At 46.2% G+C, this 26,054-nt stretch overlaps 1 protein-coding gene across 1 annotated transcript in view; it reads right to left on the bottom strand.

Annotated features, from left to right (window-relative positions):
• The window catches only part of THSD7B (thrombospondin type 1 domain containing 7B), a 1,756,834-nt gene that overhangs the window by 1,627,384 nt on the left and 103,396 nt on the right, over window positions 1–26,054 (bottom strand). The window lies entirely within an intron of this gene.

Here is a 26,054-nt window from a genome sequence, read left to right as displayed (position 1 = left end):
TAGCAAGCCCCCACCAGCCAGACCAAACAGGTTGAGCAAAGATGAGCGGGATGGGATTGACAAAATAGCAAAGACACTAGTGGAACGAAGGGAGAGCGAAGAATACACAATGAACATGTATAACTCGCATGCCGACAGCCACAGACGGCATTTCATTTTGCGATTCAGCTACCACACCCTGAACGCATATGAGGATAGGTATCAAAGTAAGGGCCCCGCTAAACTGACAACGCTGTATAGGAAGATTGATGTTAGAGATGGGACTGAATGTGAGGCGACGGAGCTCTTCATGCAGACGCTTGAGGTCTTCCGCCACCTCACGGAACAAAAACCAGAAGCCAAGGTTACAGTCCCTGAAACAACCTCCGTAGAAGTAGCCAACACTATGATGCCCATCAGAGAAGCGGCCCCTTACTGGATTCCGCCACGTGGGCTGGGAACAAACGATGATATTAATCACGCAGATGCAAAAGGGAGGGTTGTGTACAATTGGGTTTACCAACCATGGGAACGACAAGATATCCTAACTTTTAGACAAACTCTGCCCGATTTAAGAAAGAACCCGACAGCATTCTATACCGAATTGGGCACAGCCTTGGGTTCGACGATAATGACTTTAGCGGACATTGACTTGTTTTTCGGGTTATGCCTGCCAGCTGACGTGTGGAAGCAAATCCGGAAGGCTGACCACACAGATCTGTTTGGACATACCTGGAACCAACTCAGTGAACTAGATAGACAGCGAGAGCCTGGAAGGAAACCAGTAAAGGACATATTAGAACTCCCAGACAAATTAGTTCAGAAGTTAAAGACACTGATCCCAGAGAAAAAGGTAGATTGGTCGATAGTCACGGCCTGTCGTCAGAAACCCCAAGAAGATGTATCAGAATACTTCTCCCGATTCGAGACAGTGTTCTCCGACTACAGTGGCCAAGACATGACCACCGCAACCGGACAACACCTGTTCGTACAAAACTATGTGAAGGGCCTATCACAGGAGGTCTCCCAAAAACTGCAGACGAGTGAGAGTAGTTGGGGGGCCTCCAAACCCGCAGCTATCCTTCAGATGGCTCAGTATTACGAGCACCAGAAGAATGAGAACGATAGGGCGTCCAAGAAAAAGAAGAAAGATTTGAAAGAAAGGGTGATGATAGCTCAGATACAAGGTATAGCGGTCGGACGGGAACCCCAAAGGGGGAACTACCAATCGACCATCCCTAGAAATCCACCTCCTAAAGATCACACCCCAACACCCCACACTGGACGTAGAGACATTAGCGATGACCAATGTGCCTTCTGCAAAGATTTCGGCCATTGGAAATCCCAGTGTCCGGTTCTGCTAGAGATGAACAGAAATAGGGACCCCAAGGATGTAGCGGGTGGATCGAGAAATAGGGGACAAGGACGAGGGCACACAAGCGACACCAACAATGACAGATCAGGGAGATCGAACACATTTGACCGCCCCCGACAGAACCAGTATCAACTATCCGACGGTGAGAATGCCCCCGATTTTGCATAGGACTGCCAGGGGCAAGGGAGGGATCCAGTCGAGCTCTGTGTTGACCAGCAAGGTCCTTATGTCACTGCTAAGGTCCTGGGTACAGAGTCTCCATTTTTGGTAGACACTGGGGCGACACGTAGTGTGTTATCGAAACGACTGATTCCAAGGGCACCCTTGTCTGGCTCACACATTACATCGATAGGTTTCGATGGGACGCCCTCCACTAACCCCCTGTCCGTACCTGTCACCTTTGACCTAGAAAGCAACACCACTGACACAACATTTCTGCTCTCCTCCAACTCCCCTGACGCTATTATGGGCATTGACTTACTGAAGCATTTTCGAGCTACCATTAGATGTTCCCCGGATGGAGTCCGAGTCATCCTGTACGACAACCCAGACATACCCAAATCTTGCCCTGCACGACACATGTGCTCCATAACTGATGCTGACCTGTCCTTGCTTGATACCCTGCCTCCATACCTATGGGCCAAAAATGACTCTGATGTGAGACGAATGATGATTGACCCCATTCATATAACTGTGAGACAGGACGCTATGCTCCCGAAACTCCTGCAGTATCGGATATCGCCCGAGGGTGAGAAGGCACTGGTAGCGATCATTCATTCTCTGGTAGATGCAGGAGTGGTCGAAGAAGTGGTTAGCAATGTCTGCAACAGCCCTATCCTACCCATTGTCAAGAAGCAAGGCGAGGGAGATGAGAAAGCGTACCGCTTCATCATCGACCTGCGAGAGATCAACAAAGTGGTTGTACCCCAATACCCCGTAGTCTCAGATATCACCACCATTCTGACCCTCATCCCGTCCACTGCCACCACCTTCACTGTTATCGACCTCAAGAATGCGTTTTTCTCTATCCCCATCCATCCAGAAAGCCGTTATCTCTTCGGCTTCACCCTGAAATCCCGCTCGTACCGATTTTGTAGAGCTCCCCAGGGGTACACTGAAAGTCCCAGTATTTACAGCCAGGCCCTCAAAAGACAGCTGGACGCCGTCCAGCTACCGGATGGAGTGGTGTTGATCCAATATGTCGATGATATCCTTTTGGCGGCCGACACCACCCCACTTGCAATTACAGCCACTGTTCAACTCCTACACTTTCTTGCAGAAAATGGCCACAAAGTTTCCAAAAAGAAATTGCAGTTCTGCCAGCCACAAGTGACATACCTAGGCCATCTCCTGTCCAAAGAAGGGAGGAAACTTACACCCGATCGAATCCAAACCATCCTAGACACCCCCGTCCCCAAAAACACAAAAGCAAGTCCGCTCTTTGGTTGGCCTAACCTCTTTTTGCAGACAATGGTTACCCAATTTCAGCCTCATTGTAAAACCCCTACTTGCCCTGTTGGCCAAAGATGCCCCCTTCCCGCTCCCTTGGACCCCTGAGTGTCAAGCATCCTTTAAGGAATTACGAGATGCCCTCTGTTCAGCGCCCGTCCTGGGAACCCCGGATTACTCCAAACCCTTCTCCCTTTTCACCCACGAAAGGGAGGGGTGTGCATTGTCTGTCCTGACTCAGTCTATGGGCCCAAAGCAGCGCCCTTGTGCCTACTTCTCCGCCACTCTTGATCCTGTAGCCAGAGCTTTGCCTGCCTGCCTTCGAGCAGTAGCTGCCGCTGCTGTCTCTATCCGTCAGAGCGAGGGAATCGTACTTTCCAACTCCCTCACTGTGTTAGTACCCCATGCAGTCGACACCCTTCTGAACCAAACCAAGACTCAACATCTGACTAGCGCACGACTGACAGGGTACGAATTGACGCTACTTGCACCCCACATCACACTAAAGAGATGCACGACTTTGAACCCTGCCACATTGTTGCCCCTGCCTGAAAATGACCCCGACGTTCCTCCCATACACGACTGTGTGACCCTCACGGACGAACAAACTAGGAGTAGAGTTGACCTCCGAGACACTGCTTTCACTGACCCCGATGGAGAGCTATGGGTAGACGGCTCATGCATCAAACTCCCAGATGGCACCACTTCAGCTGCCTATGCAGTAACGACAGTCCGAACAGTAGTTGAGACAGCCCGCATCACACAACGATCTGCCCAGGCAGCAGAGCTGATAGCCCTCACACGAGCATGCATCATAGCCACGGGGACCACCGCGAACGTATATACAGACATCCAGTATGCCTTCGGGGTGGTTCACCATTTTGGGCTCCTGTGGAGGGAAAGGGGATTCCTGACGTCCCACGGCACCCCCATCCTTCACGGAGATCTGGTTTCTGCCCTGATTGAAGCGGTTCTTCTCCCCAAACGACTAGCAGTGATCAAATGCCAGGCACACAAGAAGGTGACAGACTTAGTCGGACAAGGGAATGCACTGGCCGACATCACTGCCCGAACCACAGCTGAGAATAGGATGGTGACACGCATGTGTGTGACCAGGTCACAAGCAGAGAAATGGACTGACGCAAGAGAAATGATCAGAGACATCCAGTCGGCCAGCACCCCTCACGAACTGACTAAGTGGGCAGGGGTGGGTTTGAAGGATGATGAGGGCTGCTGGCGAAGAAAAGATGCAAACAAATGGTTGCTGCCTGACTCATACCTGATCCCCATACTGACGATGGCTCATTCCCCCGCACACATAGGATCTGCACCCATGATCGAACTAATTTCCAAAGTCTGGCACAACGATAAAATCCCCGACTCAGCCAGACGCCTAGTCCAGCAGTGCCTTATCTGTCTGCAACACAACCCTGGGAAAGGAACTGTGGTACACCGGGGAGGGTTTGGGACCCCCAATCACCCCTTTGAGGTCCTCCAGATGGATTACATCCAGCTGGAGAGATGTCAGGGCTTGAAGTATGTACTAGTCATTGTATGTGCCTTCAGCAAATGGGTAGAGGCCTATCCAACCCGTGACAACACTGCCATGACTACTGCCAAAGTACTACTGAAAGAATTCTTTCCTCGCTATGGCCTTTGTCGAATTTTATGGAGCGACAATGGCCCCCACTTCATAGCTGAGGTTATCCAACTAATCCTAAAGGGTTTGGGAGTGAAACAGAGATTTCACGCAGTCTTCCACCCCCAATCCGCCGGCCTGGTGGAACGCCATAATGCCACACTGAAGTTGAAATTGTCAAAAATAGTGGCCACCACCGGACTTAAATGGCCAGATGCCCTCCCACTGGCCTTGCTATCGATGCGCTCCACTCCCACCAAACACCATTTGACCCCCTACGAGGTTGTATTCGGGCAACCGATGAACCTCTGGACTGCTCCCAAACCAACCTCCATTCATGACGTCCCGGACGTCCTACTGTCTGATTATTTGTGCAAGTTAACTAAAACGTTGTCTGTCATTCATCAACAGGTGCAGCAGGCCATCCCCGATGCTTCCAGGGGCCCAGGCCACGACATCCAACCGGGGGACTTCGTTCTAATCCGAAACTTCCAACGGACCAAGAGCCTGGAACCCCGGTGGACGGGCCCCTGGCAAGTGCTGATCACCACACGGACGGCGCTTCGAGTGGAGGGGAAGAGGCACTGGCTGCACGCACACCACTGCCGGAAGGTCTCCGCGACCCTGGCCACGACAGAAAACGTCAACACCCAAGAAGAGCTCCTGAACAAAGATCGACCAACATTGAACTGTTATCCCGATACTGGGGCACTTGAACTTGCAAAATTCTCTGATCCCACTGTGCCAACCAGAGAAGGGTATTTCCTGCGTCGAAAGGAGGGAGCTTCGGCTAAGTAGGCCACGGACTAAGTTGAATCTCAGAACGGTGACCTAAACACAACCAAGGGTTACCGGGAGAGAAGCTAAACGAAGTCTGTGGTTCTGCCCGCTACCGAGCACCTTGAAGATGATGGAAGCGCCAGATAAGAAGATGATGGAAGCGCCAGATAAGAAGATGATGGAAGCAACAGGAAATACCCACTATAGGAACCCAAAGACTGACAATTTGCACAAATCGAAGACAATCGCCCTCTTTATTGTCTTCCTCTTTTGCCTCCTCCTCATGACCTCCTTCTGGATCCTGGAAGAAAGCACACCGGCTCATCAAGCATTGCTGCCCACTGCACGACCAACCCCCATGAAAGAGCACCACCTGATCTCCCTGTCACCTCAGCTCCGAGAGAGACGCAGGGAGTTCTGGAACAATTCCTTCGTGCAACTGTTGCACCAACACAACCTTGCTGCAAATGCCACGAACTGCTGGATCTGCGGGTTGCTCCCACATGCCACTGGACACTCCATTCCCTTCATCCCTTCTCCTTTCTCAGTTCACGGCTCCTGCCTCGCCTGGTTGATCCTCATGCAAGAGAGCCACAAGGATAACGCCACTTCCAGTCAGACAGTGTCGCACTTCTACTCTGGGTTCTGGCTGAACAAAACCGGAAAGACCTCTGCTCCCCTGTGTCCTGCGCTCACAAGCGCCACCTTCCTTAAAGACATCCCAGCCAAAGAACGCGTCGAAGTACAGGTGCTCCACAATCCAGCTAGATCCACCTTCTCTCATCTGCGAAAACAAACTACCGCCACTCTGACTGTGGCTCTGTCTGTTATCAATATCACGGGTCTTGTGTGTCTCGAAGGCCAGGGAACACAGCTGGTGGGTCGCAGTTCCTGCTGAATCATCAGAACATTGGACTCAGTTGACCCCCCTTCCTTTGTTGCTTCTCCAAACATGTACTTTGTGTGTGGCACCAAAGCTTACACCTGGCTCCCGAAAGGTTGGAAGGGTATCTGCTACATTGCCTTCATTCTCCCCCCCACGTATGTAGCCCCTGCTAACCATCACCGGCAGAGGCGTGCAGATGACATTGGACAAGCCGACTCCACTGGAGCACAGTTCCTGGATGCAGCAAAGGGACTCGTTCCCCTGTGGGGCCCAATGGCAAACAGCCGCGCTATCCGACACCTGACCCAGGCAATAGAAACAACGATCAACATCACGGCTGGCATCCTCGCTAACAACACGGCTGAGCTTCAGGCGGTCCGCCTTGTGGCCCTTCAAAACCGCCTTGTTCTTGATGTGGTTCTAGCCGATCGAGGGGGAGTGTGCCGCATCATCGGATCTAGCTGCTGCACCTACGTGCCAGATAACTCGCCTTCAGTCTACAAAGCAATTGAACACCTCCACAGACTTTCCTCAGAGGTTCACCAAGAACAAGAAGGATGGTCGCTTGGGAGCTGGTTTTGGGACACTTTGAAGGACTGGGGTTGGAGGTTGTTTTCCTTCGTACTGATACCTGTTGTGATATTATGTGGGTGTTGTTTAGGTATCCAATGTCTGCCATCTTTGTGCAGCTTCGTTTCTAACTGTATGTGCCCAAAGACTTTGGACTTCCGAAATGAGCACATGAGTCACCTCTATGAAGTAGAAATACGTGGCCTTATGGGGATAAATCCGAACTGACAAGTTGGCGAGACATGTTAAAAGGGAGGACTGTGGAATTTTAGTTTACGAGCTGAACATCATCTGCGCCAGCTTGTCACCCACGTACAACGTGCACGACAGCCATTTTAGGTATCATGGTCTCCCTGTCCACGATCGATCGCCAGCGCGCTCCTCTGACCCTGCAAGCATCCTCTGCGCACCCTGGCTCCCCCCTCCCTCCCTCACATGAGCATAACCCCTCTCCTCCTGCATGACCCTGTCCTTGGGAGTCATGCTCGCGCCTGACCAACACCCCCTCTCCTTCCATGAATACCCCTCTGTTGATAAACCATCCCTCCGCGCTTGATTGTCCACGCGGCATGAATACCACTCCTTTGATGACCCCTTCCCCCGAGTCCGACTGTCCACACAGGTCCGAGGCCATCGCCTAAGCCGGGAGATACCATTTACTGCCCCTTATTGTATGGAGTCGCTCCTCTTCAAAGGACCCACTATTGATCATGGCCTCCCCACCCCATGGGATACGATCAGGCGCACACATCCTAAGAATCGGCGGAACACTCAGCCGCGTGATAGCCCCCTCCTGTTATCAGCAGGGCGAGGACCTCTATTGTGGATGTATGTGGGGGTGGGTTTGACACGAGGATTATGGGGATGTCATTTCATAAGTTTAAAGAGTCCTTTATGCAATAAAGAATGCTCACATGTCATAAACCAGGGTATAAGAGGCCAGGCCTCAGAGAGGCTGTTAGAGCACCTCGAGACGATACCTTGTTGTCTGATCTGATGTGTTCTGCTCCGTCGGAATAAAACTTCTGTTTCCTGCCTTCTGGTCTCCGGCGCCTGCCTCATTGCTTGGTAATTTGAATGGTACAAAGGCGGTTAGCGCCGGGCAAATCTTGAAGAAGGTCATAGCCCTACCCTTTTTCTACAGTTCAACACTGTCTGCCACCGCACCCTAGCCCAACGCCTCAGCAACATCGGTATCCAAGGGAAGGCCCTGGAGTGGATCATCTCGTTCCTCGCCAGAAGAACCCAGAGAGTCTGCCTCCCCCCGTTTAGATCCGAGGCCACTGAAGTCATCTGCAGCATACCACAAGGATCCTCACTCAGCCCCACCCTCTTCAACGCATACATGAGCCCCCTCACAACCATCGCACGCCAACACAACCTCAACATCATCTCCTACGCCGACGACACCCAGCTGATCCTCTCCCTCACCAATGACCCCGCCACTGCTAGAGCCAGCCTACACAAAGGGGTGAAAGACGTCGCCGAGTGGATGAAGAACAGCCGCTTGAAACTAAACTAAGACAAGATGGAAGTCCTCATCCTGGGATCATCGCCCTCCGCCTGGGACGACTCCTGGTGGCACCCTGTCCTGGGCACCACCCTCAAGCCAACGGATCACGCACGAAACTTGGGCTTCATCCTGGACTCCTCCCTCACGATGACCAGACAAGTCAACGCCGTGTCGTCATCGTGCTTCAACACCCTGTGCATGCTCCATAAGATCTTCCAATGGATCCCCACCGAAACAAGGAAGACGGTCACCCAGGCTCTCGTCACCAGCCAACTGGACTACGGGGAAAACCCTCTACGCTGAAACCACTGCCAAACTACAGAAAAGAATCCAGCGCATACAGAACGCCTCCGCAAGACTCATCCTGGACATCCCTCGCCACAGCCACATCTCGACCCACCTGAGAGACCTGCACTTGCTCCGCGTCAACAAGAGGATCACGTTCAGACTCCTCGCCCACCCACACAAGGCTCTCCACGACATGGGCCCAAAGTACCTTAACAACCGCCTCACTTTCTACAAGCCCACCCGCCAGCTACGATCGGCCAGCCTCACCCTCGCCGCCGTACCACAGATCCGCAAAGCCACCGCTGGAGGAAGATCCTTCTCCTACCTGGCGGCCAAGACATGGAACTCCCTCCCCATCCACCTACGGCTGACCCAGGACCACCTCTCCTTCAAGAAACAACTCAAGACCTGGCTTTTCGAGCAGTAACGGACCCCCCCCCCAAGCGCCTTGAGACCCTACTGGGTGAGTAGCGCGTTATACAAAAACTGCTGATTGATTTCATCTATTTTGAACAATATTTTTTAGGTCTTCTATTCAGATGGTTTTAATCATGAGAAGTACCTCAACAACCGCCTCACTTTCTACACGCCCACCCGCCAGCTACGATCGTCCAGCCTCACCCTCGCCGCCGTACCACGGATCTGCAAAGCCACCGCTGGAGGAAGATCCTTCTCCTACCTGGCGGCCAAGACATGGAACTCCCTCCCCATCCACCTACGGCTGACCCAGGACCACCTCTCCTTCAGGAAACAACTCAAGACCTGGCTTTTCGAGCAGTAACGGACCCCCCCCCCCCCAGCGCCTTGAGACCCTACTGGGTGAGTAGCACGCTATACAAAAACTGCTGATTGATTGATTGATTTCATCTATTTTGAGCAATATTTTATTATGTCTTCTATTCAGATGGTTTTAATCATGAGAATGCAAATGACATAGTTTACCGGGTAACACTTTTTAAACTCCCCAACGTATGTAGATATTAAGGACCTTATACATGTTACAATGGAAATCGAAACTTTACAGCTTCAAAGTTTGTAACTTTTCACAACCACTGCACAAGTTAAACAGTTAAATTGTGAACATGTGTAAACTGTAAAACGTGACGTCTAAATGGGCGGAGCCGCATCTTCCTTCCATATATTATTCAATAACAAAAAACTATATAAACCACACCCGTTGTGCAATTAGTTTTGTTTTCGCGAGTTATTTCTCTGTGTCCATTCGGTAATGCAGGTTCCATTTTCTAGCATTGTATTCCTGTTTCGCGTCAAGAAAACATATTCTGGAGTTGTAAGTTGTTTGATTATGGCATAGTAGATATTTATAATACGTAGCTATTTGTCAATATTTAAACATTTATATGTAGAAAAAATGTCTGCATGTTTTTGCCTTTTTATCTGTAACGTCAGCAACTTGTTTTCAGAAACAGACATATTACAGCAAACATTGCTGCTTTTCTGGCTCCTTTGAGCTCATATACTGTGACTTTGTATATTATAATATTGACACTGTATTTGACCTTAAAGGTGTTGGTGATCCGTCGGCGCAAACCCGAAACATTTACAATTAACGTCACCACCTTCCAGTTGTTAGTCTGTTTTCCCCTAGGAATCATATACTGTTAATATGTGTATTATAATATGAATATTCATGGTGATCTCAGAGGAGTTTATGAACCGTCGACACAAAGACTAAAGATATTAAGCAACATCACCAGGTTCTAGCTTTTAGTCTGTTCCCCCCTTTTGATCATATACTGTGAATATGTTTACTATAATTTCACAGTACACTGATCTCAGAGGAGTTTATGACCTGTCGCCATGAACATCAAACTTTTCGAAGTCTTGGAGAAAAGAAGCTCAGAAAATAATTACAGCTCGAAAGTATTTCAGTATGGATCTTCTGTTCTATTCATAACTTTATTTTCCTTTTCTGTTTTGTTTAACAATGGTGTCATTTGTTATATTATAATAGGCTGTCCTATTGTTACAGGAGAATTGGAGATTTGTAGGCACCACTTGTAATACAGCTTACTAACCTTTACATCTTACTTGATCAGATATATTTTCAGTGAGAACATTTTATGAAATTTCAGTATAAAATTATTTAGCTTTCATACATACTTTGTTACTTCAAACGTTTGATAAACCCTACATTTCTGAATGATATTTTGTAATTTCCATTTTTCTCAGTTGTGGTTCCTATTCACCTTCTCCCTATAGAATATATAGGACCTGTACTGTATATTATAATAGTACTATCCTTTATACTCTTAAATGTTTATGTGATTTGTTAGTGGAACAGTGTGTGGTCTCTAAGCACTACATAAGAACGTTCCTGAATTCTACAAAATACAAATTTGAAAAATGATAATACATATATTTCTATCTAATATGAATTTATTTGTGCTTAACTGTTTTTTACTTGTTCTTCTGACCTCAGAAAATGTAGTGCGGGAGTGTTTGTTGTAGAACTTCTTTTCTACTTTATCTAAAAGTACCTGATGTCCTCTTATATTATCAAGAATATGGGGCAACACTTTTACAAAGTATAGGAGAAAAAAGGAGAGTGGGGCCACTCTTAACTGATATTTTATGAATTTCCATTTATATTTGTCACCCCTTTGATATATACAGCGTCAGTTTCCGAAGAAAAATTATTTGTAACTGCTAAATAAAAACTCTTTCACACCAAGACTGAAATTTTTCCTGTGCAACCACACCTCCCCGTCAGAAAAGTAAACACCACATTATAAGTAAATAGTGCTCCTGCGAAGTATCCCACCTGAAAAACTTGATAAAAAGAAAATAGCAAGACACTGTTATTTTTCAGCCGTGATTTGTACATCCCATGGCAATTATATAAATGGCTCTTAAAATATATAAAAACAATTTTTACCTAAGTAATCCCTGTCCACCACCTTGTGACCACTGTACAGAGTTAATAGTGTTCCTACCCTCCCCTCTACTACTTTCTTTCCCCGTACTCCTTTGGAAATGCGTCACAAAATGACTGACAGCAGTGAACCATTCCCACCCAATAACTTGTGCTGGGAACACTTTAGCCAATAAAATGTCCATGTTGTTGCGCAGAGGAGAAGGGAATAGCTGCCAACACTTCTACTTTTAATGCTTCACAGCCAATGAAAATTAAGCTTCAGATGGTCCAGCTTGGAACACATTACCCAATGAAATATCCCTATTACTCCGGGGAGAGGGAATGACTGACAACATGTCTACTTTCAATGGTTTACAGCCAATCAACATTAAGCTTGGGAAAGTCCTCCTTGGAACACGTCAACCAATCAGATGTCCCTCCTACTCCGCGGAGCGCAAGTGAATGGCGGCCAACACTTCTACTTTCAATAGTTTGCAACCAATCAACATTAGGCTCTGGAAGCTCCTCCTTAGAACACGTCAGCCAATCAGATGTCCCTCCTACTCCGCAGCGGAGAAGGGAATACCTAGCAACACTTCTACTTTCAAGAGTTCGCAACCAATCAACATTAAGATCAGGAAGGTCCGCCTTACAACATGTGAGTCAATTAGATGTCCTTGCTACTCTGCGGAGAAGTGAATGGCAGGTAACAATTCTACTTTCGATGGTTCGCACCCAAAGAACATTAAGCTTGTTGTTGGAACACCTCAGCCAATTAAAGTACATTTTGTTCCGTGCACACATACAGAACACGCGCTCCCACATATTAATACATTTCCTGTAACAAAGTGACTCTATCCGTAACAAAAGTGAACACTGCATAATAAATAAACATTATTCCACATTATATTGAAGAAAGGCCGCAATACGGCGCATTGTTGTTTTCCCGATATAATTTCCACAGCCTACTGCACCCCCCTCCCAAGATGAGTGAAGCCCCGGGACTGCAGGGCCCCAGCAAGCCACCGCTATTATTTTTTTAACAAATACTCCCAGGACCTATTTCCACTGCCTAGTGAACCCCCCACCCCAACCTAAGTAAAGCCACAGGACTGCGGGGGCCCAGCGAGCCCCCCCAAATACCCCCTCACTACTATGAGGCCTACCCCTTGCATAGGATAACTTTGGAGATTCCTTATGACATTTAATAAACTGTTATTCCTAAATGAATGAAGGTATATATCCCATGTTTGATATCTATGAAATGTATCATTATAATGTGAAAATGCCACTTTTAGAAAGTTGAACCAAGATAGGGGTTAGGCCCGACAAGCAGGACCCAGGTAGGGCCATTTATAAGTGTACAAACAAAAACAAGACCTGGAATCCTATTTCTGTGAAAAAGTAACCACACTATATACTTTTTGTGGTCGGGTTATTTATTTACCCTATTTTTTCTACTTTTGTTTCTTATTTTGATTAGGAAATTCTCTTCTTTCTAGGAATACACATATATCAAAAACACAATATCTACAACATTAAACATTAATGACATTGACATTTTTTGACAACATACACCATTTATGACATTTTGCTATCATCATTTATAAACCATATGCCAAGGACTGGAAAACAATTATGACGCCCTACAAATATATATCAGATATATTTATCCACATATACAAACATGCGCCTCATCCTGCTAGGGCATATATGTATGTACAAAAAGCTCTGATTTAGTCAATTCACTTATCCTGATTTATAATTCAACTATTTGACATCATAGATTGATTATGCCTACACGTTTCTAGCCTCACTGTTTTCTTTGCGGGCTTTCATCAGGGCTCCTTAGTGACAACATATTGGACATATCTACAAAAACATCAAAAATACAAAATCACTATTCCAACCTCAAACTTCTAAACCACAACGGCATCTCCACTTTGTGGTATCACATACCTTTGTTTTTTGTCTTTTTGGCAATCCTATGAGACCTCAGAGCTCCAAATATAGGCAGCAAGATGCACCGCGTGTTCCCTATAAGAACAAACCATTCAAATGGCCTCAGTCTATAGTCATGTTGTTCTTGACATCCATATATCACATCGCCCCATCTCACATACCTTAATGCTGTGGCTTAATGCTTATGCTGCAGGGATTTTCACTTGCGCGCTCTATTAGATCGTTGAATCTATTGAAAGGGAGTCCATGTCAGTACTTCCTTTCGAAGAATTTTATATATATATATTATGTGTGTCCCACTTTTGTTCGTACCTGAATCATTCTTTGGATAGCGGAGATTTATTGCTCCATACTGTTCTTATCCTCTCCTCCTTAAGTCCACACTGTCTGCAAATAACCAGAGAGCCATTAATATAAAGCGGCTGCTTAACCTATGCGCTCAAAAGCTGCTTTTAGCTCATGACTGCTCCTCTCACCTGTCCTGCTTGATACACCTCTCGTGCGATCGCTACAGTGGCCGGCGTGTTACTTTTGCCTTCAAGTATTAGCGCAATAGTTTGCCGGCTTCCATTTCTATCACTGGGTGTCGATGGAATACCATGCAAGTATTTTACTCAGACTTCCTGTTTCTCGGCCAAACGGGATGAAGGCTCATGGGGATTGTAGTTGCGGCATCATCCGGCATCATCCGCGGGAATTTGCAACATACAGGCATATGTGAAAGCGGACACTATTACAGTCGACATTTCTAAATTAACCTATATGGTATACACGTGCAATAGCTTATTTGGAAAAACAAGGCATTGTTCAAAGCAGTGGTGTTCCAGTTCAATTTTATTTTGCTGAAGGTTTCTGGGGATATCATACACTCAACGTTTTGTGCCAGCAGCCTGTTTTAAGTCACATGACTTGGCATAGGTGACAGACTTTGTGAATTTCAACCAAACCATCAGACAATAGTGGGATTAGTTGAGCCTTAATGAGCCATGAACTAGCCCCACTAGCACCTGAATAGGCTGCATCCTGTCTCCTAACAATAGGTCTACGAAACCTGTACTGCCTGTGCAGCCAGCTTGATGCTAGGGCAGGGGATGTAGGAAACTCCCAGAACTTCAAAGTACCTTTCCAGAACCATCTCCCACCTTCTGGGAGCAGGGCACCAGAATGTAAAAACATGGCTCTCATGCCCACTCTTCAGTACACTGCTAGACCTGTGAAGACTCTGCCCGGAAGAAGGACTGCTGTGCTCCTGAAGGACTGTCACTCAGCTGGACTGCTGCTAAGGTTGAACTGCTTTTTTGCTGTGCTGACCTGCTGCCTGCTGCCCTTCCAGAATGGACTGAGAAGGACTGGTCTACATCACATGAACCCAGGGTTACTCCAAGGCCTTACTGGCTTTTGTTCCTGATCTGAAGTCTCAGGGACATAAAATACTTTCAACTATCCTGCTTCAGCACCTAGACTCTGCCATCTGTAATTTGGCTCTGCCTAAGTGGTACCACTCCAATCCTGGACCCTTGGAAGTGAGCCTAAGGTGCTTGTTCAACCTATCACTGCTGTGGAGACGGAACAGGCACATTGCCATATTTGCATGGTTGTCACCAACGTATCTTTGAAACTGCATAGATTGCATCTGGCACTTCACTCCTGTTATGAGGAACAGAATCAACGCATCGCTCTGCCTTTTGAACCACCACTGGTCATCGCTCTTTCGGTGAAGTCCACACATCTCCCTCGATAACAGCATCGAAGTTGAAGGTGAAACTCTGCATCGCATCAGCGTCTATGCATCGTTGCTGTTGTACCACCAGGACGAGTGCATAACTGCTGAACGCTTGGATTGACAATGAGGTATCACCCTCTGTGAACCTGCAGACTCTCGGTCGACTGGCATTTCAACCTGGTCAGAGCCGGGACCAAGGTACTATCGCTCAGCGGGCCCAATCTGATTCCTGTAGCTGAACCATGCTCCATCGTGGCTGGCCTGAAATTTTGACTTTGCATCTGTCTGGCACGACGAGATGTCCCTTGTAGGTTCTTAGGGCTTTTTGGCGCTATTTTGACTTATTTTTTCAGCAATCAATATCTCCGGTTCTAGTTGTTGGATTTTTGTCAATTTGATCTAATTTTATCTACTAAATTGAGCTCTATTTTCCTAACCTGGTGTGGGATCTTTTTGTGTAGTTTTGGCACTGTTTTACTAATTGAAGTGTTGCACAAATACTTTGCACATTGTTTCCTTCGCACATTGTTTCCTTTGTACATTGTTTCCTTAGAACACCTCAGCCAATCAGATATCACTCCTGTTGGAACTGGCCCTTCTTGCAGGGTCATCCCCAAACTTTTTGCTTCTTCCTCCCTTATTTTTCCTGAACCGTGGCTGTTGGCAATAGGACTCTGCGCACTTTACCACTGCTGATCAGTGCTAAAGTGCATATGCTCTCCGTGTAAATTGATATTGTGATTGGATATACATGATTGGCATATTTGTATCACCACAAAGTCCCTAGTAAAGTGCACTGGGTGTATCAGGGCTGGTGATGACAAATGCTACTAGTGGGCCTGCAGCACTGATGGTGCCACCCACATGTGTAGCCCTTAAATGGTGTCTCAAGCCTGCCACCGCAGTGCCTGTGCTCAGTCTGTGAACTGCCATGTCCTCCTGGTCAGTGTCCGCACTGACCAGGCCTAACCCTTCCATTTATGTGCACATTGGTCACCCCTATGGAAGGCCTAAGGTACCCCCCTGGGCAGGGTGCAGTGTATGTGAAAGGTAGAGCATGTACTGGTGCAGGTGACCTGCTCTGGTAGTGAATCACAGCCAATTTCGTTTTTCACTATTGTAAGGCTATCTTGCTCCATAGGTTAACATAGGGGATGCTGGCTACAGTTGCTACCAGCATTTCTTTCCAGAGGAACAAGATAGGACATAAGAGTCTAGTATCCCTGAACTCAGAATTTAATAACACATCTTTTAGGAAAGGTTGTTTTTAAATCCTGTGTCTGAGAACAGCACTTTTAGAAAGTTGCTGTTCTATTGTCTGACCTTTCTGTGTGCCTTGGCCTGTTTGTGTATTGACTGTCTGGTTTGAGAGTGACAGGGGCTGGGGATTCCCCAGGAGGCTGGCTGAGTCAGCCCTAGGCTGAATGACTGCATTTGCAACTTGAGTGGTGGGAGAAGAAAGCACCTGGGCCTGAATAGGGCTGTGCCTGCCTTCCACAATGTTGGCTCCACCTCCTGCTGGGTGGCTGACGACCCTGCCCCTCACTCTGAAAGGAAAGGAGAGGAAAACAAAGTGCTCAAGACCCAGAACTGGTTCAGACCAGGCTCAGGGCCCACTTGCACAAAGAGAACAAAGACTTTTAGGGGTATAAGTACAGGACCCCTAACAACAGAAAATTAGCTCATCCTGGAATCAAGAAGGAACCTCTGCCAAGGAGAAAGCTGAATCTGAAGAAGGAAGACTGTCCTGCTGTTGCTCTGCTGGACTGACCTGTTGCTTTGCTGCCAAGGAGAGGGGAAGGACTTTGCTGTTGTGCTGTGTCCCCTGTCTTGAAGGAATCTCCAAGGGCCTGAGAAGAGCTGGCTCCCTATTCTGAAGTCCCAGAAACAACAGGACTTCACCCCCAGCTTCCCCTGAGCTCTACTGAGAGAGTTCTGTCCTTCCTGGAGTGTGTGGCCCATGTGTGGTGCCTCTGGAAGTTGTACCTGTGCTGGGAAGCTGGGAACCAAGATTTGAGAGACTTTGCTACACAAAAGTTATTGCATCGCTCACTGCGGAGCGCATCCCCAACAGTGCAAGGAAATTCCCACCGCTACGAAGGCCGAGATCGTTGCAGCGCCTGTTACCGCTGCCAGAGCCGTAGCATCCTTCGATTGCGGGAAGCACCATACTGGTGCGGGAAGACTAACATCGCTGCGAGTGTCGTCGCAGAGGCTGTCGTCGCTGGGTGAGAACGCTGCACAGATTGCTTGCGGACCGCATCACGTCGCTGCGAACATCGTCACAGATAATCGCATCGAGGAGCTGCGAGACAGAGATCGCCGCTGGATCGCGCATCGTCGCCCAGGAGATTGTCGCAGCCCCTACGAGATTGTCGCATCGTGCCTTTGCAAGAACAAACTTCCTACAGAACCTACGCATCGGAATCCATACAAGTGGCCTTCCTCCCCATACAGACTGGATTCGTCGCATCACGCCCGCTGCTGCAGCGGGGCTGTCGCAAACGCCTTCCCATGTTCTCAGGAGCAACGCATCGCTTGTTTTCCACCGCATAAGCTTCTGCTTTTGGAACTTTGTCGCAACTAAAGGTGCTGTGTCTGAAACGTGACGCAACTGTGAACTTTTCACGCAACTGTGGATTATTTTATCGCAACCTAAAGAATTTTATTGCAACCTAAAGAACTTTATCGCAACCTTAAGAACTCTTTTGAAACCATATTCTTGAACTGTGTATGTTGGATTTTTGTCGTTTTGGTCTTGTGTAGTTTAGATTAAATACCTTTATTTTTCTAAACTGTTGTGAAGTCAGTTTGTGGTGTTTTCACTGTGTTACTGTGAGTGTTGGTACAAATACTTTACACAATGCCTCCTGAATAGCTTTGATTGCTCGTGCCAAGCTACCTAGAGGGTGAGCAGGGGTTATCTCAGAGGGTTTTCTCCTTACCCTGACTAGAATGAAGGGTCCCTATTTGGACAGTGGTACCTACCTCTACCAACTAGAGACCCCCAGTTCTAACAGCTCCTACTCCGCAGAGGTGAAGGGAATACCTAGCAACACTTCTACTTTCAATTGAATTAATTTAGGGCATGTTTGTGACTTACCATGACTCGGATTGTCATTTATACTTGGACAGGGCGCACACCTCTGCCACTCAGAAACCCTATTTCTAACAAGAGCACATTGGTAAATTCCCATAAAACAGTTTTGATGAATACTCTAAAGCTGAAACCATGTGTCAAGGGCTTTATATTCTAGGTTTGTCGCTGATATTTGAAAAAAAGCTGGTATTTCTATACCATTGCATCGTTGATTAAAACATCATCCTGCAGACATTACTGAAGACTAGAGACCTTGGTCAATCTAAGGAGGAGTGACGTTCACACACTGTACATCCTTTCTTCATCTACAATGTTCTGCACATGGCAATTGTTGCTGAAAAGAACTAATTACTGACTTTTATGAAGTGGTGAAATTTCACCACCAGAGGCAAAAGTCCTACCACATATCATCCCAGGTTTTGACTGCTAGAAAGAGTGTCATCTTGTGTGTGTAGGTCTATCATAATGTACAGGAAATGGCCGGTACAGTGGTTATTTGATGTTAATAGAAGGTGCATAGACGTAGATTGCTGCAATATTTGAGCCTTGGGATAATTGACACAAAGAGAATTCTTACAAACCCTGGTATTTCTGAAAACTAGAGACATGGAGAATTGTACTGATCTCTGCTTGATCGCTTTAGCATGGTGCATTGAAAAAAACAAAACTATGCCCAAAAGCTGAATGCATTGTCTGGCTCCAGGGTCAGTCTGCACCCAGAGAACCAACGGTCTTAAACCTACCAAAGTCAGGAGAATCCTGGATGATGTGGTTAGCAGGGATCCCACTCATTATCAAACTCAGAATCCCCTACAAGTGTCAAAGTATGGGTAAACATTAACGTTTATCAATTATCCCTGACAGAAATCTCCAGAATGTCTGGCCAGAGACAAAAGTCATTTAATCTAACAAAACAAAAACTGTAGCCCACAAGTGTTGGTGGGTCGAGTGCAAATGACCAGAACATGCCACTTTGTGATCATATGAGGACCTCAATGATGCTATATAGACTTTTCATAGCCTGTTCCATGGATGGACGTGTGACTACTGGCAATGGTCACAAAATGTGGATCTTTCATAAGAGAACAATGAGTAAGTTCTGTTTTTGTAGGAAAGCCTTCTGTTTGCAGGGCTTTTGGGTCAGAAATGTTTAGGGCATTCGGGTCGGCAGTCCACACCACCCTGAACTGACCCATTTCTCCAGTTTTTAGAAATGCCTGAAGTTAGTAGGTTTTACCTATCAGTAGCTGGAATAGAAATTTGAAGACTATCAGTGATCATGGTTTTGGATGTTTCCTTTTGAGAAAACTACACTTAAAGATTCATGACATTTTACACACAAAAAGGTAAGAAAACTCAGTGATTCACCTAAAGTTTGACATTTGCCGACATTAGTCGAATCTATAGAAAGAACAGCACCATGAAACCTCCTGGTGACTGGTATTCGGAAATGTCTGGTCTTGCTAGGTTCTTCTTGGTGACAACTGACCCCTGTACCACATCAACCCACATCTCAATAAACAATGTAAATTCAAATCAAAATATGGTGTAGTTTGAGCCTTTCCTGTCCTGCATGATACGCCAGCCAACACTAGAAGGAGAGGATGTAATTTTGTTACATTTTGACACACACGCAGTTTTCCTCACCTTGTAGGGCAAGAGACTTCAGAGGAATGAGGGATGGTCTCCTTTTGTTGCCGGGCTGCCTCTTCCTCTCATAAGTACTATAGGAAGGCAGATCTTTCTGGATCTACAACAGCTTCCTGGTCTGGTTCTGCTAGGCCAAAGTCCTGCTGGACTTCCAAACACACCAACAGTTATGCTTTTTTGAAAAACAGGTGGTATGGAACAGTTAATGTTCTCTTTGGGCCGGACCTAAAATTCTTAATGACTCTGCGATCAAGTGTAGGCAATGTTCTTGACACACCTTACACAGAACTTGATGAAAATTAATCCTTTTTGCATTTCCTACCCCAAAGAAAGTAGTTACTGGCTCTATGAAGTGAAAGCAACCCTGGTACAGTTTTACATCGAATGTTAGGTACCTAGGACTACCATGGCTTCAGGGCATTTCTGATTTCTAGCTCTGTCAGACCTATTATTAAAAAAATCAATATAACATTTAACACTTAAAAATGAGTTAGCACTTAGAGGCGAAGTAATGACACCAACCTACTCGGCACAACCCATATATAGCAATCATTAAAAAAGCCCAAGGCCTGCGGGCAAATAAGGGATGAAACACATTATGGCTTAACAACAACAGAACAGCAAGTCTCCTAAATCAAAAAGTTTATTGTAACACAAATAAAAGAATAGTAATTCATTTATTAGGATTAATTCTACTCTTATTCCGCTTTGTGAGTCCCTGGTAACTTAATTATTGAACCTTTGACTATATTTCTTACTTTTCCAGTTATTATCTTCTTTGGTGGTTTCATCTCATTACTGTACATTTTTAGCTCACTGGTAAGGAGGGTCTTACCCAGAACAGTACACAACTTATATTAGACATTAAACGTAGTGCACTTTGCTGTACAATTACAAGATTGAGCTTAATTTTAAACAGTGAGAATTTCCCTCCTGCAGAGTTTTGTCTCAAGCTAGAGAACATTCAAGACCATTTTGGTATTCACAGTGTAAGCTATGATTAGTCATGGATAACTAGGAGACTTGGGGCCCAATTACGTCTTTGTCAGTCCTGGAAGGGACCGTCATGCCACCGCCCCACTCCAGGACTGCCAAACGGGGCTGCTAGCTGCCCGCAAGTACTTTTGTAGTCTGGTGGCTGGTCCTTTGACATTCCCACGCTGGTGCCTTTTAAAAAGCACCACAATCTGAACATCAAAGCCTGTTCCTGCACAGCATGGACTGTCAACATCATGCCATGCTGGAAAGGGTGTGATTGCCTCCCACTTGCCTGAGGCAACCCCTTGTTTCCCTCCAACAGCATTTTAAAGGCGTACTCAGCACAATGAAACTGCCGACAGTGAGGAAACTCATATTATGCCTGGGGGTGCGGCAGTGCACCATCAAGAGCACCTGTGATTACAGTTTCCTGGTGGTTGCAGTGGCCTCACAACAGTCAGATCGTCGTATGTGGAGTATGGTAGTTGGACCACTGGTGCGGCAGTCCCCAACCACCACCACACCTCCACCACGGGTTCAATGGTCCCATGGATCGACAAACTCGTAATCAGGCCCTTGTTATTTGCAGGGAGTAGTTAGGCTCTTTTGTAAAGTCCTAGTTTCTCATTTGCAACTGCACTTTTAATGCACAACATTTTTATTGTGTGCATCAACGCATGCATTTATACTTTTCATTAGTGCAATTTCAATTGTATGCATTGTATAGTTTTACTCAGCAGGGACTTGGCTCGTCCAGCTACACCCCTGCCAATTTTGGGAATGCTCCCTTAGGATCATGAATATGAGTTTTATCTTGCCCGTGACAGAGATACAGTTGTGACAATGTCCTGATGGCAATTGATCATTAAGATTGCAAACGTCACACCACCAGTAGCCGGTTTATACCCATGTTTAAGTGAATCATTTGGAGATTGCTAATAAATGATTTGTCAAGGTCAAGTACAGATGTACAATAGCAGCATTTGACGATTACAGGCACTTTCACACCTGCCTATACTGGAACCCCAACACCCACTGACTCTCCAATCCACTAATAAGCATCCCTTACCAACCCGCAGTTTTATTGGTTGGTTCTAGTATTTCATTGCCTTTTCATCATCTGCTTCTCCCGCATATTTGATCATATCACCACAAGCACCATTACATTCCTGAAGCCAGCATCACTCTGCTCTGAATTTCCTTGACCTCTGTACACCCAAAAGCAAATTAGCTCTTTTGGCACCATGAACACTGGTCAAGAGGTAACCTACGAAATTGTATAATTATTTTTCCCTGTATAAGTCACAGCCATAAAGATGCCATAGTCTTTCATCATATCTAGTGCATCATTGTAATTTTTTTTTTTTTTTTTTTTTTTTTAGTTCAACAAAATTTTATTAAGTGCATCATTGTAATTAAACTTGTATTTATTTAATCAAAAAACTCGTCCTGGTGTTAAAACTATCTTAATTTTGGGGCAGAATCAGGTTACATGTATTGAATCTCAAACTTCTTGAGCAATGTTCCATAAAAACAGTATAATTACTTCTTCCGCTGTGTTAGTTAAACCTGCAATGCTGTGTATTTCTCTCTTTTGTGCATCGCTGAACATTGGTGACTGAACTGTGGTAGTACATTAAAATAAACTGTGCCACCCCTCATACGTTTGGGACACTGAGCGGGGAGGGGTTTGCTCCGGCTGGAGACAGGTCCCACAAAGCGAGCCACTGCGATTACGCCTCTGATAAATTGCTCTTGTCTTGTTGGGCCCCTCAAGGCACAATTCTGTCACTGCTCTTTCAGTTGATTCATTTCACGAGTGAGAAAGGGATTTGGGAAGGGTAACATTTGACCATGTCATCTATGGACTATGTAGCAAATACTGCCACATTCTTCTGAAATATTGCATTTACTCACTTGACATCTGCTTATTGATTATTCATAGCTCAGTACCTTGCCCATATTGAATGTTTTAGAGTCAATCATTTGTAGCTTATCTCAGTTCCCTTAATTGGGATGTTCAGTGTACAATGCTTACCTTAAATGTTTTCTCAAGTAAGATGCTGCTTGCAGTTTAAGCACAATCTCTAAAATGAGACTGCTGATGCAAAATTGGCTATCAGTTCATAATTACTCCTCGTTTAAAAAACGTTTCATTTCTAAGATCAGCTAGCACTTTTTGTAGTAGAAGAAAAAAGAACTAACCACCTTCCAAGTGGGCACTGATATTGTTTTAATGCTGGCAAAGAACAAGCATCAGTAACAACAAGATTTTTTCTTCACTTTCATTTCATTCATTGATCAAACTCCCATACCAACAATATGACTAACAATACAAGATACAGTGAGGAGCAGGACTGGAAAATACAAGGCAAACAGTGGCGGCTGCCAACTACGGAATGTGGTTGGGAGGGCAAATGGGTGAGTGCTTGATTGCATACAATTACATTACCTAAGTTGCCGACATGCATTACATTATCATGTTAAAGTTACAAAGTTAATTTCATGCATGTCAGCGATTTAGTGCACATTAAAAAAATAAAAAAAAGTATAATAAAATATTCACTTACTTTGCTCTGCTCCCGGTGTTCTCCTCTCATTCAGCATGGGCCTCAGCCAACTTCCCTAACCAATTCTGCCACTGCTCTCATGCTGTTACCCAGCATTAAAGGAGAGCCGGGATTGGATGAAGCAGGCTCTCTTGGCACTCTCCAGAGCACTGGGGGCATATGCTTCCTCTCCACCCAGGTGATTAAGACAGCTGGGTGGACAGGTTTAATATGCACTTTTCTGGCATCCGTTGCACGACAGCCAGACAAAGTCAATCAATCAATCAGTCATTTGTTGGGGGGGCGTGGCTTGGCGCCCGGCGAGGACGGCAGCGCAGATGTGAGCGCTCCCGGTCGCTGGGGGTTTTTCGCCGCTTTTGTCATCTTACCTGCTCCTGCAAGGCAGTTTCTCCACGACCGGAGACGACAGCGAGCACAGGGCTTCCATCTGCGGTCCCTTCTGAGCGTCGGAATGGCCGTTTTTGGTGATTTTGCGGCGGGCGCGTCTGTGTGAAAGTCGTGCCCGCCATTTTGTTTTCTGTCAGCGCGGACTGCGGCGCTCCCGCTTTACACCAATGCGACTCTGCCATAAAGCCCTACGCACCGCCAACTCTTACTGGTGAGATACTTTCTGTATCTATGCTTCACCCCTGCATGTAAATGCCATAAGGTACCTTTCAACGGATATTAGGAAGTTTAATTTACATTTTCATCTCCTTGGCGGCCATTTTCAGCAAACAGACTTATATCTCTTCAGGTACTCTGCAGGAACATTCAGACTCCGTTAATACCACGCTAAAAGAGCTGCTTTCTCTCAGGCTCACATATTTGGCACTATCTACCACCTGGGGCAGTTTTGAGTACGGTTTCTGCACGCTATCCTTTACTTGCTACCTTTGCACTCATGCCGTCCTCTCCTTGATGGACCTCCTTTGCTCCACAGTGTGCCATTTGTCTACACTTCATCACCATGGTGGTTCTCTGCTCCCATCATCAGTGCGTTAACTACTTCCATTAGCGAATTGGTCGCTGCTCCACTCATTTTCCTCACTCCCTGGCATAATTGCTTCCTGCGCAGTTTTCCAATCAGAAGCTCCAACGCACACTCTTCACTGCCTCTGGATTAGTACTGGATATTATTGAACTTCATTTTCATGGAGAAGAAGCCATTCCCTCGCACTTCCAAAAATCCACGTCGTGTCTTCATCAAAAACTCCAAGGTCTTCTCTGCACTGGCGCACCTCGAGGCTTCTCAAGGGCTCGTTACTCAAATGTCGCAGTCTAATACGGAGCGACCCATCCAACCTCCAGGGAAGGTCACGACAAAACGCCTTAAAAAAAATCCTCCATCGCCGACGGGGTCCACATCGGCTGTTTCCATGGAGATGTTATTGGAAGAGATCCGTGCCCTCAGACCCTTCATGGAAGATACTAATAATAAGTTGCAGGTCCTTACTGACAATTGGTCTCAGATGGATGCCAGAGTGACTACAGTGGAACATTCTCTAACTACTCTACAAGAGTCATCCTCCAAAGTAACACACATGCAATCTCAAATTTCCTCTCTTCAAAAGCAGGTCGAGGAATTGGAGAATCGTAACAGGCGCAATAATCTTCGTCTCTACGGCCTGGCGGAGAATTGTGAGGGGTCTGTCCCCATTGCCTTCTTTAAATCATTTTTACCCAAGCTTCTTCATCTACCTGAGGATACTACGCTTAACATCCAGAGTGCACATCGGTTGGGTCGTCTTCCTTCTACTTCATCTCCTTCTTCACGACCAAGAGGTATCATCATGTACTTCTTAGAATATACTGACCTTCTCAAAGTTATCGCAGCGGCTCGTGCCTCACCCCGACTGCAATGGTCGGGCTCCAATCTTTTCTTTGCGCAGGATTACGCAAGAGCCACAGCTACTCGTCGCAGGCCTTCTTGGATATGCGACCAGAACTTCGTGCCATTGGAGCCAGATATGGTCTTTTCCACCCTTGCCTATTCAGAGTGACCTACAACAACAAAACTACGACTTATGAAGATCCTGTTCATCTTCGCAGCTTTCTGAATGCAACTCAGGCCTCTGATATGGACTTTTCCAGCTCCTCGTCAGCTTTCCCGCCATGATTTCTTCATGATGCAGCATTGAAGTTCCAATTAATCTGCATGCTTGTCGTGCACTGTTGAATGTATTATTGTTTGTTTATGCCACGTTTTCTGGCGACTCTTATTTTCCTGTTCTCCTGCTCGTCCCCTCACTCTCCGTTGTTTTTCTTGTATCCCTGTTTGTTAGTTAGTACTGTTCACTATCGTTGCTTTACATATCTTTTTGTCATTTATTAAGGTTTTTCTCCTCATCTTCTCTCATTCGTCTCATTCATTATTGTTTTTCCTCCCTCTTCCTTGCAGGTTTTACAATGTATATGGCGTCTTCCCCCCGACCTGTTGGTTCGTTTGCATTGGACGCTTGCTTCCTTTGCCTGGCGCTCCCCCCTCATCCATTTCCTCGCGTATCCTCCCCCTGGTGATCAACCCTCCCCATCTCTACCCTTCGTAAGTATGTTTTCCCTTTCTTCCCGGTTGTTCACTTTCCTCCTTGTATCCTTTTCGCTTTTAAGTTCCCCAATCTCCTCTGTTTCACAGGTGTCTCTCTCTCTTGTTTTTCGACTACTCTTCTATTACTGTCTTCTACATATCACTCTAATCACTTCTTGGAATACCTTATCATCTTCTCCACATCACT

This window comes from Lissotriton vulgaris, chromosome 2_1 (assembly GCF_964263255.1).
Source record: "Lissotriton vulgaris chromosome 2_1, aLisVul1.2, whole genome shotgun sequence".
In the NCBI taxonomy this organism is placed as follows: domain Eukaryota; kingdom Metazoa; phylum Chordata; class Amphibia; order Caudata; family Salamandridae; genus Lissotriton; species Lissotriton vulgaris.
This window is presented reverse-complemented; position numbering and strand designations above follow the sequence as displayed.